General features: G+C 36.2%; 1 long non-coding RNA gene across 2 annotated transcripts; it reads right to left on the reverse strand.

The window, feature by feature from the left end:
- Positions 1-205: 205 nt before the first annotated feature.
- LOC110012575 (uncharacterized) lies at positions 206-8,773 on the reverse strand. 2 transcript variants are annotated; one of them, XR_002287785.2, is made up of 4 exons: positions 8,489-8,773; positions 7,596-7,998; positions 932-1,271; positions 206-809 (listed from the first exon to the last, which is right to left on the reverse strand). It is a non-coding gene; the product is annotated as an uncharacterized LOC110012575 (long non-coding RNA). The 2 variants fall into 2 exon arrangements; XR_002287784.2 differs by lacking the exons at positions 206-809; positions 932-1,271 and having other exon boundaries at positions 7,430-7,998.
- Between the last annotated feature and the right edge of the window lie 1,145 nt (positions 8,774-9,918).

A 9,918-nucleotide genomic window follows, 5' to 3' on the forward strand; every position in this document is an offset into this window, starting at 1 on the left:
TACATACAAAATATTAAGTGGTTAAAATGAAATATATTTGTATTTAAAAATCAAATACAAACCTTTAACATGTAAATCAACCCTCCAATGCATCCTTCATTTTTTATAATTTTGAAGATCCACATAATCCAGTATTAACTAATTAAAATTTATAACTACATATTGCAATGGTTTGGAAAATATATTTTGGATTAATACAAAGTAGTGTTCAAGTAAACTACGACAATCAGTTCACATCAGTCATTGAATGATAAAAGACGCACAAAATCATGTTTCCGTTAACTTTGTAATTAACATATGACAACATGTGACTGGTTCATATATTCTACAACAATACCACTATTACTTAAGGACCGTCACATCGCCGTGGTGGAATTCCTTGTGGTCGCCGTGAGCGTGCTATACTGTCTCCCTCACTATGCGAATGGCCTCCACAGTCGGATTGCACGCCAAAGCGACGAATATAATCTGTCCATGATCTAATCCCGCCAACTCCAGAACCCATGTCCAGACTTCGACGTGGCACTCATGAAATATTGCTCGCCAATCGTGGGCCACCATCCCCACAAGCTACCTGTTCCACTACATCCCAACTAGCAATATGAGTATGCGTTTGGTTCGTTGCTGCAGTGGATCCCGAGATGATAATGGGGGCATCTTCACCACCTCTCACAAAACTACGCGGTGCATTACTACTCTGGCTATGCCCCCCATCACTATGCACCTCTGTTGGACCAAGCGGCAGTCTAATTGGGCCCCATATCTCGAGCATGCTGGGGTAATGAGGCTCTGGGTACTGGTAGTATCGTCTAACCAATGGGTAGATATACAATAGGTTCATATTAACAACCAATCATTGAAAATAAATATTAATTTGAAAATGGCAGTTGTTAGGTTGCAATGATTGAATTAAAGCGATAGCATGTCATACCCATGTCGTACGTGGTCGTAGCTCGTCAGAAAAATCCATACAAAATATTTCAACGTCATAATAAATCCCTGGTATCTGAGTGATTTCGTGGAACTGACGAAAATGCTCCTTCAATTCTAAAATTTCTGACGGACCTGATCTCGTGTGTAATGCTACCCAAAATGCCATCTTAATGCACGAACCCACTGAGAAATGTGTGCCTCCGCACGATGATCGTCTCTCATGGGGACCAGGGTGTTGTTGTTAACGATTATCCACATTAAGCGCTGCTCAACATTTAATGTCCAATGCTCCTCCTGTGGAAAGCCAGCCTGCTCCAAGTATTTGCGATATGCCATGCCTGAAAAAAATAGATACTCATACCATTGTGAAAAATAATGTTAACAAGAATAATTATGTAAGAAATGTCGTTGGTTTGGTTTATGTTCAGGTTTGCAACATCTAATCTTAGAGTATAAAATATAAAACATGTATACACCGAGCTGATACCATAATTAAATTCTTATGAACATCTAAATTATATGTTGAACACATTTAAAGGTAGTACACTGGGCTGAATGTAACGACCCTAACCAATTTTGACTCATAATCATCATTTGGTACTTGTTACACGCTAGTCAAAAGTTGCACATTAACATTACATCCGGATGTAATTACTTTATGTTTATCAATGCCTATGTTGGATTATAAGATGCCCACATCTGCATTGTTATGTTACAACAGAATATGCGTTGTGCTTCTAATTAGGTCACGGTAAGATGTCCTCTATGGTAAAATGCATCTATATCAGGAGGAATTTCATCTTCTGGTTCGTTGAAAATGATGTCATCATCACTGAACCTACAGATGAAGTTGTGAAGTGTACAACAAGCGATAACTAAATCCACTTGGTGCTGAAGAAGGTAGCTCGGTATCCCCCACTGCAATATTGGAAACAGCTTCTTCAGTACTACAAAGCAATGCTCAATTACATTTCGCAAACGAGAATGGGCATGGTTAAATAGGTCCTGTGAGGTTCGGTATCGGCGACCATGACCCCTATACTCGTCTAGGTGGTATCTAGTACCTCGGTAAGGCGCAAGAAAATATTGGTAGTTTGTAAATCCAGCATCCACTAGATAATACTTGCGTGCAGTACTTCATAAATCAACATCAGAATTGATAATATAAGAATTGTTAGTCCTCCTTTAATGGTGTATAATGGAATCATGTTAACTAGTTTACTCACCATTTGGAGAAAAGGAAAATTTGGGTCCTGTGATATAGCATGGTTCAAGACATGGGCATCAGCCACACTCCCTTCCCACCCAGCATACACATACGTAAAATTCATATCGAAGTCACAGATAGCCAAAATGTTATGTGCTAGTCGCCCTTTACGAGACCGATATCAATTCTAATCTATCTGCGGGACCCATGCAGGCACCAAAGTATTGTCCATCGCTCCGACACAATCCTATGGTTTGTTGAAAGAAATGTTAAAGTATGAATGGAGATTAGTTATATGGATGAATTGCCAAGTAAAGCGTCAACAATGCAAGGCGGACTCTAGTAGACCCATGATGATACAACTTGTACCTTAAAGTATGGGTAGAAATCTGGATTGCTAGCCACCCTTGGATGAGTGTCTATAAAATTGGGGCGAGTGATTAGTTCGGGTGCCATAGCGCACAATGCGGAAAGCACCCGGTGGAATCTACGGTGAATAGTCTCATGTGAGTGTTGGAATCGCTCCATATTATCACGTGGTCGTTTATGCATGCCGACCGTCTGCATGAAGAGTGCAACCTCCTCAATGGAGCTAACTCTCGAGGTCTGACCATGAGGCAACAATCCCCTAGAAGTTAACGCATCAACTAATGCTTAGAAGCATGCTTTTGTCATGCAAATATTGTCGTAAAACCTGCCAGTGTATGGGGTTGTCATTATCTCGACTACCTATCCTTCGTCTTGCAGCGCACTAGTGTTACGAGGTACAGTCTCTCTAAACAACTTCGGGCATATCAAATCTTTGAATGCATAAAACTCTTCAGGGACAATAGATTCGTTGCTGCCTGGAGTCCCGGGTGTCTCCGGGCTGTCAATGGAGGAATTTGTGTACTCAACAGCTCTATCACTCGCACTCGCCATGGTTCTGCAATTGAAATTTTAAAAAATAACGACAATATGGGATCTCGAGTTTAGATAATAAGCATCAACAATCATAATAAACTGACGAATAATTTAAAGTAACAGAGTAGGGATGTTCAGCCCCATAGCAATTGCGACAACACACCAATTAAGGACAATATGGTCGTCCGAGATGACAACACACCAATTAAACACAAATACCTATTTAACCCATGGTCGTCCGAGATGACAAGCATGAGTTACTTTCCCAATGAGTACAACCAAAATAATTTGTTCTCATCATCTAAACGGAGGAAGATCGTTCGAGTGCTATGACTATCAAAACGCTCTAATGCTATGGTGAAGATTATGTCAGGCAGATCCTTAAACTTTGTCAACTCATCTACGCAAAGCTCGATAGTCTCCGTAGCTTTCTAGCTGGTTCTGTCAATCTTTCCCTGCAGTGACTCTTGCAACTTGTCCAGTGTCTCACACTTCTTGTTGTCCAATTCGCTCATCTCGCGCCTTGTTGGGCGCTTGCTACTAGATGGTGATGTAAAGCTTTGTGCCCCCGCAGTAGAAAAGTATTCACCAGGTGTCGGCATCGACTGGGTGTCGGAAAATGTTGTATCTTCATAGTCTTCCCGCGAACGGCGACTGCCTGAATTCTCACCTATCATATGATGATCGTCCCCGATACATACGGTCTGGGCTGCTCGGGTTGGTTGTGCGGAGAATCGTGCAATGCCGCCCGTTGCGGTGTTCCTTGCGAATACTTGGGTGCACAGGTCAAAGTGTGGTATCCCATGTTCAATTATTTTTTTATACTTGGAATTTTCCTACATTAGGCAGTTAGTAGGAAATTTATGTACGTCGCAAACGTGGAATGTTTCTTTACTAGAGGTCAAACAAGATGTTAGGTGTGGTACGCATTATATGTAAATTTAAGATAGAAAAAGTTAATGCCCGACAGAGCTCCTCCAAATGTCCAAACTCATCTATAACAGTGTTCCGATCATAGTCCCACCCCCACCCATATCCCCTGTTCACAAGGTCATTCAACAGGCGCCATGCACGACGCATCCTGTTCAGCTTACCCTTGAGTTGTTCTGAGGTAAACACATAACTTGGGTTGAATGCCGAATTCATCCCATCGGTTATACGAGCCCAGACAGAGGGTGAAAAAGTTGATGACTGCAGGCGGTGGCTTACAAACTCTTCGTGCATAAATTCGATGAAAATTCGTTCCATATATTGGATCCAATGAATTTTCTCTGCGAGACATATGCGAAGAACCTATGTCGTCCGACCGATGCATCTTTGCAACGAGACAAAAAAATTTTATATTTTTTTAATTTTAAACAATTTTTAGGTTGTAGAGTCATATTAATTCAAATTTATTATCTATTCATGATATCAAAATTTGTTTTATATGCTTATTTTTTTAAAATTCAATCATGATAACTCTATGTAAACAGTTTTAATATTTAATAAGAAAATAGAAAATAACACTTAACAATTTTACTAGGCAAAATATATTAATATGAATCTTGAGTTGATCTCACAAAATATGCTTTACTTAAATAATTGATCATATTTTGATAAAAAATCATCCTTCAGACATTGATTTCTAGCAATTCATTGAAAGAAGGTACCTATCCATTTTATAAATGTTTAAAACATCATATAAGATAACGTTAAGTATATGATATATATATTCTTTTTAAAAGAAGTCCTTATAAGCTAAAAAAGATATGCGATAATATTTTCTTATATCATTTTACACAAACAATTTAAGAATTTAGTTTCATAATAAATTTTCATTTATTATAAACTTTAAAAAATAATTTATAAGAATTTTTAAATATAATTAGTCACAAAACTCTAAATTTACTGGCTATGGAAAGTTAAATTGTTCAATTACCATTTAACAATTGATTTCATATATAAAATGAGTAGGTTAATGAGTGTCAGTAATTCATTAGCAAATAAGACTGAGCATGCCTTTTGTACTTTTACTAAAAGAGATTGTCCCCTGCACGTGGGCCGGCCTTGTTCTCTACATTTCCGATCCTCCAAGTAAAATAAATAAAATTTACTTACTTTTCTCCTTAACAAAAAAAAAATTCAAAAAGGAAAAACCCAATTACTAGATACATGTGTATATTATTTTTCAAAAATTGGTCTATTTAAAAATTATAAATTAAGAATTTATAAAAAAACCATACAGGATGGATGAAAAAAATTAAAAAATTAAAAAATAAATAATTCACTTAGTTCATAAAAAAAAATTATAACAAAATAAAAAATAAAGAAATTTTAATTCTTAGTATATAAAGACATTTTATTCATTCCACCACAACAAATGGATGTGCTTCTAACAATGGCCAACGAATTATGTTAGTTGTTAAACGTATGTTAAAATTAGAGGATTATTGGTAATTTTTCAAATAAAAAGATAAAATTTGTAATCATGTCAAGTCTAAGACATCTTATAATGTCCTACACTATAATAACATATCCCTTACAATGTCCTACACTATAATACTCCTCAAAAACAATACCCATAAAGGCAAACTACAAAAACATGTTTCTAAATATTATCTTTCAGAACAAGCAAGGCTGACACTAACCTCTTCATTATCATATGGAATTAATGTCTAAGGACAAAATCAATCATTCAGACAAACAAACAACAAAGGCAATAACTTGAAGGCAGTGAATAACAAGTTGACCAATTATCTTCTCTTGTTATTCCTAAATATAAACACGCAGGATAGGTTCCAAAGCTGAATGCCTTTAGCTCTATGACAGGATATTTTTAAGAGGAACTAATAATTATTTTTCATCTGATATTTGAGATAAAGAAAATCAAATAATTTTTTATTTCTAAGGTGTAAACAAGTATTTAGGGAGGATACCCAATATAGTTGAGAATAAAAGACAACAAAAACCCCCTTCCCCAAAACAAACACAGAAATGTAGACATATATGCCAGTCCAATATGCACGTACATGTGTGCCCATCCATTTTAGAGAGATACAGCTGTATCTGAAAAATATCCTAGGCTGGCACATGACAAATTCCAATAACTAATGAAACCAGTATATCAGTATGAAGAAAAGCACTACTTATGAAATTCTGGAAAATAGAAAAACCAGAGGCATATCTCAAATAACACAAATGAGGGATAAAAAAAAACAAAAACAAAAGGTAAGTCAGCCCCTGTACACCTGTAATAATAAACAAACAACAAATATTTATGCCGGATTAAGCAATGTGCCCGCATCACAACAATCCACCTAATTCCCATCTCTATAGATTATTATTGATCCTTTATGAATTGTTCGTCTGATATTGCAATGTGAAAAATGGTCCAATCGACAGCCCAAGAAAACTCAAATGTGGATAGGTTGAAGAACTAATAACGGGTTTTTCATTATATGTCATGTGCTAACCTCTAGTCCATACTACTATCTTTCAATGGCAGGAAACCAACAAAACAAGAAATTTATAAGCCGACCAAAATAAAACATGATTCAGAATGGATGACCAAAAGAAAACAAGATTCAAGTATTTCAAAAACTAGTTCAATCACGGCTTCTATAACAGTCCCAAGAATACAGTTCAAGTAATGAAACTACAAAAATGTTGACTTTATAATAATAGAACCTAAATCAAGGAGGCCAAATGAGGTATCGAAACTGTATAAAGGACGTCGAAAGGAAGTCACAAAAAGCAATCAATTTACAAGAGACCACCAAAAGAGACATTGGCTACACATATGTATGAATTAACCCAACATAAACAAAATCCACAAACCATTTGAAGGAAAAATGACATCATATTTACAACAAAAGCATGCTATATCAATTCTAAAACATAAACTCCTCTCCAACTTAGACTAAGCCTAACCAAATTGCAGACTAAGCCATATCGTAGAAGCAAATTACATCTCAATATTATATACCCGATTGAATCCATACACAGACAACAAAGATCCACAAAGCAAAAGTTCATATACATACCTTAATCACAAAAAGTAGTAATGGACAATGTTATATGGATGACAAAACTTCACCAACAACGAAAATCTCCAACGAAATAAGCTTGTAAACAACTACGACGCAATGCTTTACTCCAAGCAAAGTAACCAAATTGACTACTCGTACAATGTTTGCGAATGAGAAGAAAGAGTGAAAGTGCAAAATTCATCTAAAGTTACATAAATATATAGAGGAAGGAGAATACTCTCCACCATTATTGTTTGACGGGCGAAATAGTGAAATATTTTGAAAGTATCGAATCATTCATAAATGTACACGAGCACTGTTGTAGTCACAACATCTGACAGTATGGTAAAAACTAACAAAAAAAAAGCTGATAATATGTCGGTAAAAAGTCACAAACGAACCAAAAGCGCACATGCTCAGTTGCAGCAATAATATTGGTGATACAATTGATTCAATAATTCAATTGAAGGCATTTCAATAAATTACAAAAAAAAAAAAATTAAAATTGAATCCACTCAAAAATACATAGAAAATCAGCCAACCTTTGTGAAATCACCATCAACTGCGAAGAATTGTGGCGGTGAAATGATCGGCGTTTCGGTGAAGAAACTCAATCTCGTCGTACAGTTGTCGAAACTCGATGGGTGAGGGTCCGTTGGCCTCGACGGACGATGGGCAGACGAATGGTGGTGGTTCGCCGGCATAAGGCGTTCAAACGGTGGCAAATTGACGTTTGAATGTAGAAGGTGGTTAAATATACTACAAATTGGAAAGATGGATGAAAATTGAATCAAAACATACCGAAATGTTCGCCTTGAGGAGGGGAATTGACGGGTATACATCTCGGCCAGTGGGTCATCAGAACGGCGACGATGGCGGTGAAATCAGAGGTGGAGAGAAGACGTTCTTTTGCCATAGAATGAAGACGTTCTTTTGCCGTACGTTCTATAATTTAGTTGCAGAAATTAGAGTGGGCCATAGTTTGCAAAATAAAGTAAAACACTTTAAAACATGTTAGAAAACTGCAAGATAATATGATCCAAACATGCAAAAGTTAAGATGGGCCAAAAACAAAAACAAACATAGTGAATAGTTTCTAAAAATATGCAGAAAATAAAAATCTAAAATTCTGATAAATGATGATGAAAGAATGGCCCAGTTGTTCGAGTGTGATCGGTCGGCAGTGCCTGGATAGTAGCGCGTGTGCGCACAGGCATGAAAATTATGGATTGACTCAGGAATATAACGAAAGCATAAAAAGCACGGACATTAAAAATCAATTAAATCCAAATCAAGGTGTATACCTTCTATATTCCTATGCATTTGGTGTGTTAAAATGAGAGATAAAAGTAGCATAGATAATGCATATGGCTTATGGACTACAAAACGAAAAGGAACATAGATATATTATTATATATTATTATGAAACCATTACCTCTTTCGTTTTCTGTAACCGGCTACATGGGTCGTCCTGATCTTGTTCATGGAAGATCCAAATATAGAATCCATCTAAAGCACTACGCACCACATCGGGAAGAGATCTACATCCTCTTGCAAGAAAGTATGAGATCTAGGAAGACAAATAGAAAAAAACTATTGATCAGTGTGTTTGATTTACTCCTGGTCTTGACTTGATTCAAAGTTAAGAAGAACCAAGAGGAAGAGAAGGGATTTTCGGCTAGCTTGAGAGAGAGAGAGAGAGAGAATTGTCCCACATATAATCCGTCCAATCATTTATATTCTCGGAGAATTAATTTAATCAAACTAAATTAATTTACTTCTTCTGGAATAAAGTCCTAATCAATTCCATCACTTTTGCATTGGTTTGTACATGACTCTTTAAGTTCACCTTCAGGTAGACTTGAACTTACATGCAATATAATTGATGATTAAATTCAATTTTAATTAATTATTTCTTATGAACCTTTAATAAAAAATGCTCATTATCATGGGTAGTCATCTAGCAATGGTCCATGAGACTAGTCTTTAGGTGAATGCTGGCATAGATATTTAGACTTTCGAGTTTCATACAGGTACGATCCTTCCATCAATCGTCTCTGAGCCTTAGTGTAGGGCATGAAATTGCGCATATATTTTCATTCTTGAATAGGCAAACTATGCTTCATACTCGATATGTGTTTACTATATTGATCGACCTAGGGAACCATTCCTTTTGACAATCTCTTTGGCCAAAGATTTGTAAAGAGTCTAAAGTATCTCAAAGTGTGTAGAAGACATTCTATCAAATACTGACAATGAACAAATTCTCTCTTGGAATCTACAATCGTCAATATATATTCTAAGTGCACTTGACAAGGCTTATACTAACCATAACAAAGACACGATCAACTCTTACCAAATCCAAGATAAAACCTTCATATGTATGCGGCTGACATGATTCCTCAAGTTCGAGGATCAATCCCAACTATTGGAGTTAGGAATTTCAGTCATATAGTCCAAGCCTCCAAGGTTTCTATATGCGATTTTCGCAAGTCAGTTCATCTACTAAAATTGTGTAGACGGCCTATTTCTATTATTAATGAAACATGACACTTATCCAATGAGTACAAGTCTTTCTAAAACACTTAATGTCCTATCTGAGGTCCTGGACTTGGAACGTTTCAAACCGATCCCTAAGGGTTGGTTCTATCGTTGTCATCTAATGCGTAGTCTAACTACATGTTTTATCCAATTGGTTTATAGTTATTTTTTATGACGTTAAAACTTCACTTAATATAATAAGTAAACACAACAAACACATTATGCCAAGGATGAATATTTGTTATATTCATCATGGTAATATTACTTCAATAAATATTGTTGAATAGTTTCTAAAATCGCCAATTCAATTAAGTTTTTGACCAC

This window comes from Sesamum indicum, linkage group LG9 (genome assembly GCF_026168435.1).
Source record: "Sesamum indicum cultivar Baizhima isolate 11 linkage group LG9, ASM2616843v1, whole genome shotgun sequence".
Classification (NCBI taxonomy): domain Eukaryota; kingdom Viridiplantae; phylum Streptophyta; class Magnoliopsida; order Lamiales; family Pedaliaceae; genus Sesamum; species Sesamum indicum.